Here is a 6,000-nt window from a genome sequence, read left to right as displayed (position 1 = left end):
AACTGTAAGTCACTTTGGATAAAAGAGTCAGCTAAATAAATCTTGCCAATTATTGTAATCACTTATGGTGTTCGATTTTAAGGGAAAAAAAGCTCCTTTTGCCTGGGAGGGCTACATGTACCCAGGAGGCAGGGAAGCACCAGAATCCTGACTGGTGTGCATTTGTGCCCTAGGTTCTAACTTAGCACTACTTATTTTATTCCTTTGCTATTTTTTTGCTTAAACTCTAGCAGCAGTAGGTGATTAAGGAGATATTTTTTTAAATGTTGTGTTTGTTAAAATGTACCCTGTCTCATGCATGCCTACTTTGTTGTCTGATTTATGGGAATGTTAATCTTGCTCATAGCACTTGGCAGATAATTGATAAATAGAGGTGCCTCCTCTATTATACATTTCCCAAACAATCTGATTAATAAAATCAATGTAAGTAATCAGTGATCCCTGCTTAACAATTAAGCTGCAGTAATTAAACAATTAATATTACTAAAGTTTAATAATAACATTTTATGAATGTATGATACTAAAGCTTTAATAGCCCTGTATAACCAAAACTTTATAACTCTGTATTATTAAAGCTTCATTTATTTTCATGACCAAAGCATAGACTTAGTGTTCACTTTATTAGGTAGACCTGTACACCAGCTGGTTAATGCTAATCTTTAATTGGCCAATCATGTGGCAACAACTAAATGTATAAAAACATGCAGATATGGTCAAGACGTGGTGAGCTGTTTTTCAGACCAAATGTTTAATATTGGGGAAGAATGGGGAAGAAATGTGATCAAAGTGACTGGATTGATTGTTGGTGCCAGACACGGTGGTTTGATGGTGCGAAAAACTTTTAAAATCCAGTGAGCAGCAGTTCTGCAGACAGAAACGCCTTGTTAATGAGAGACATCAGAGGTGAATGGCCAGACTGGCCAAAGCTGACAGGAAAATGACAGTAAGGCAAACATCCACACAATACAACAGTGGTATGCAGAAGAGCGTCTCTGAACACACAACGCATCATAACTCTGAGTGGATAGGCTACAGCAGTAGAAGTAGAAGTGCTCGGTGAGTGTACACACACAAGTGGTACTTTGATGTGTGCAGTTGGCTGTTGGCATTTGAATGACTTATCTGTATATACAGAACGTGCTAGAAAATAGTAAAGAAAAAATGCTGCTTTTTCTCAGCATAATTGTTGATTTTGTAGCTATGCTGTTGTTAATGTGGATGTTTAAAATGTTACTTTTGCAGGACAACATTATACAGCAGTACATGCAGTTATTGAAAAGCACAAATATTTCCAGCCAACAGCCGTAGGGGTCTTCCAAGTTCACTGCAATACCCCCTTGTTAGTCTGCCCACATTACCATCAGTGTGTGTGCAATCTTCAAGAATCCCAACATCAGGTCAAATAAATACTGCTGGCCCTGCAGTTAGTGTTAGTGTTGACTGGCTTAAAGTGCACTGGGCGTATTTCACCACAAACCTACTGATTTGCAGTTTTACTGTTATGCAACTTGCACAGGAACCTATTAATCTACACTCAATAACCCAAAATGACAAAGTGAAAATTGATTTTAAAAAAATTAAAAATCTAAAACTGAAATCTTTAAGTTACATAAGTATTCAGACCCTTTGCTGTGGCATTCCAAATGTGGTCAGGTGTATCCTGGCTGCTTTTTATTATTATTGTATTAAGAACTTGATTGGAGATCACCTGTGGAAAATGTAATTGATTGACAGTTTCGAAAAGCACACATCTGTGGTCCCACCATTCACACTGTGTTGACAAAAGGCAAGCCATGAAGTCTGAAATATATGGACCTCTGCGATAAAATTGTGGCAAAGCATACATCAGGGCAAGGGTATAAAACCATTCCTAAAGCTTTTAGTGTTTCCAGACGCACTCAATTATTGTGAAATGGAAAAAGTTCGGAACCACAAGGACTTTTCCTTGAGTTGGCTGCCAGGCACGAAGGGCCTTGGTCAGGGAGGTGAGCAAGAACCCCACGGTCAATGACCCAAAGCAAACAGGTGGCTTCTGAACAAGTCTCTGACTGTCCTTGAGAGGCCCAGCCAAAGCCCAGCCTTAAACCCCATAGAACATCTGTGGAGAGACCTAAAAATGACAGTTCACAGACCCTTCTCATCCAATCTGATGGAGCCTGAGAGGAGCTGCCAGGAAGAATGGGATAAACTGCCCAAACCCCTTGTAGAGACTTACCCAAGAAGACTCAAAGTTGTAATTGCTGACAAAGGGGCTTCTACAAAGTACTGAATTAAGGGTCTGAATACTTTATCAAGAATTGATTCTTGATAAATTTGCAAAAATCTCTAAAAACATGTTTTCACTTCGTCATTACTGGTTATAACAACTCTAGGTGCCCTTTGACCCGGGGTTCAGACCCTCCTTGGGTTCCCTGTTGCAGTGGTAAAAACATAAGAGCAGGCATACCAAAGTCTTCACTCTTTAGAAAGGAAGGCATTGGACTCATCTGTATTGTATTCATCTTTAACTGAAACACAAGGTCTGTGGCAGGAATTCAAATGGGGTGTTGGTAATTACAGTGTGTGCTGGAAATTATGTGCTATTGACTTAACAGCAATTTTCTCAAAAAGAGTTGTAGAAATTATTGGAAACTCCAGACTGCCATGACATACAAGTTCTTTACAAATGTATGTAAACTTTTGACCACAAACATAATAATGGCAAGGTAATGTGCATGCTATAGATTCAGTTGGCAGGAGTAGACACCCAGGAAAACATCATAATCTCTCAAATCTTATTCCCCAAAGGGGAAAGTGGTTGAATTTCCATAGGAATTCAATGAAGCGGTCAGTTACAAGTCCCTAATTGAGCACAAAATGTAGTCATAGTATATTAAAACATTAGCCAGCAACACCAGAAAGCTGCTGTGTGGCTTACTGCACAGAGAACAGGTTTAAAACCAAGATTTGCACTTGTATTTAATTGCCAAGAATCCTGTGACTAACAACATCTAACAGCATTTGCATATAAAAAAGCTTATTAACACTGCTTCTGCAACATGATGTTAAAAGTGAACCCAAACCCTTCTGATTAACTAGTTAATCTGGTTAGTTAATCTAGCTAGTTAGTCTACTTTTCATTGTTATGTATATTTACAGTATTTTCTGGCCATATTTATACATGTATACCCAGCTTGATACAAGTACACCTGTTCAATCATAAGCCCATGACTGAGAGATAAGCAAAAAGGATTAGAGGAAATATTCATGCCATAAAAAGAAACAATATATTCACAGAAAAATATTTGGCAATAGGGTGTCATGTCTAATCCAATTGGTGCTAGCTGGGGATACACCGCCTTACGGCCCCGTCCCTCGGTGGGCCAGTAGGATCTTGCGACTCTGAGAGTGACACGCCTTCTCCAAGCCGTCTCGTCTCAATTAGACCGTTACTCCGAGGCACTCCGGGGCGCTGTATGCGGCAATCCCTACTAACCCTGCCAAGCCCCTCCCCTGGAGTGGCGAGCCAATTATGCCACTCAGCAAAACATAAACTACCTAGTTAGTCATAAACTAACTTTTTTACATTTTCTCTACATTTTGTATTCATGGATCAGCCAAAACTCTCCACACAGAGATTATTGTGCCCTATATTGGGTCTAACCCTTTTTATTTCCGTAACCATGTGAGCCTGCATGGTTGGTGGTAGGGATGTGCATTACAGGACTAAATCATTTTCGAATAGTTTATGGCTATAGCTAGCTGTAAATCTATAGCGTTTAGCTACATATGCAGAAGTTTGTCAGATTGTATTGTTAAGTAGCTAGATGCAAACATAGCTATATAATGTATGTTGTAAATGCACATTGGATTACTGAGCGACTTAGCCAAGGCTACTTAATGCTGGTGTATGCTCACGAGAAGAGCTAAGTTATGTCCAGGAATAATACAATTTATCATTGCCATGTCTGTTTTTACTAAGTTGGATGGATGCCATCTTCAAGTATTTGTTTCTGGAAAGCATTGGTATACCTGCTTGATTGAAGTGGGTTGGGTAGGTTTTGACTGTGCCACATCGTATTAAATGTGGGCACAGAGAGTTTGAGAGGGATATCTATTGTGATAGCCTACTCAATGTACATACTGTATGTAGTGCAGTGCTATAGAAAATATGACTCCAACATTTGATACACTTCTATACAATCTAATACTTGTTTTAGGATGATGTTTTAATCTTCTGGGGTCTGAGGGCAAAATGAAGAAAACTGGTGACTGTGCCATGCTCTGACAATTGCGTCATTTTAATCAACTTTATATACCCTGATTCCAAAGTTTTTCATATCGTTGTTTTCAGCACAAACTCAGCTACAATAATATGGCAAGAGTAATTAGGTCAGAATCATATGTTGGTTGTAAATTGCTCTAGAATCACAGTAGTTTAAATAGTAGTTTTGAACATGTGCAGGAATGATGTAAAAACACATACTAATCTATTGTAACACATTTTTGGATCACTGAAATTTGTTCATCGAGGTCTTGGGTATTGAGAGATAACATGATATTGTAGCAAATCCAATTAGAAATATAAAATAAATGACTAAAACCTAGTGTTGTCACTACTATTTTTCAGCACCAGTTGACAATGGGAGGGCTAATAGCCTTTCTTGAATGAATATTTATGTGGTATGCGGTCCTGCCAGGTAAGTAGGATTTTCACACCTGGCATGACCCCTCCCTACCTCTAAGACAAAGTCTTTCAACAAAGCAATACTCAGTGAGCCATTTAGAAGACAGAAACAAAATGTATTTTTTGATTCAGTAAAGGTTTGCGTGCCATTTTTCAAAACTGGTCCCGTTTAGCTGCAAGCACACTCTTTGCACTTCAACAGAGTGTTCAGTTTTTTCCCCCAATGTCCATCCTGCAGAGCATGCACATCTTGCAAAAGTGCAGAGGTATTATTTTGAGATGTAATGGTTAGAATCGTTCATACATTCAGAACAGAGTGGTAACTTACAAACACGCATTATTGGATATTCAGACGAACACAGAGAGAAGTTGCAATACAGCACACATATTTACCAATATGCTCTTAGAGTTGGTCTGTTTAGCTAAGTTATTTCTGCTTTTTCCTCGAATGTAGGTGCAGTATATCGATTGTGCAAGTTGAATTAAGTTGCAATTCGCAGTTCTGCAAAGAAGAGTGGGCAAAAATTCCGAAGACACACAGTTAGCTGATATTACAATTGCAGAAATGTTCCCCTTTATAATCAATGCTTAGTCTAACTGTAAGTCACTTTGGATAAAAGAGTCAGCTAAATAAATCTTGCCAATTATTGTAATCACTTATGGTGTTCGATTTTAAGGGAAAAAAAGCTCCTTTTGCCTGGGAGGGCTACATGTACCCAGGAGGCAGGGAAGCACCAGAATCCTGACTGGTGTGCATTTGTGCCCTAGGTTCTAACTTAGCACTACTTATTTTATTCCTTTGCTATTTTTTTGCTTAAACTCTAGCAGCAGTAGGTGATTAAGGAGATATTTTTTTAAATGTTGTGTTTGTTAAAATGTACCCTGTCTCATGCATGCCTACTTTGTTGTCTGATTTATGGGAATGTTAATCTTGCTCATAGCACTTGGCAGATAATTGATAAATAGAGGTGCCTCCTCTATTATACATTTCCCAAACAATCTGATTAATAAAATCAATGTAAGTAATCAGTGATCCCTGCTTAACAATTAAGCTGCAGTAATTAAACAATTAATATTACTAAAGTTTAATAATAACATTTTATGAATGTATGATACTAAAGCTTTAATAGCCCTGTATAACCAAAACTTTATAACTCTGTATTATTAAAGCTTCATTTATTTTCATGACCAAAGCATAGACTTAGTGTTCACTTTATTAGGTAGACCTGTACACCAGCTGGTTAATGCTAATCTTTAATTGGCCAATCATGTGGCAACAACTAAATGTATAAAAACATGCAGATATGGTCAAGACGTGGTGAGCTGTTTTTCAG

Source organism: Conger conger, chromosome 16 (genome assembly GCF_963514075.1).
Source record: "Conger conger chromosome 16, fConCon1.1, whole genome shotgun sequence".
In the NCBI taxonomy this organism is placed as follows: Eukaryota; Metazoa; Chordata; class Actinopteri; order Anguilliformes; family Congridae; genus Conger; species Conger conger.
This window is presented reverse-complemented; position numbering follows the sequence as displayed.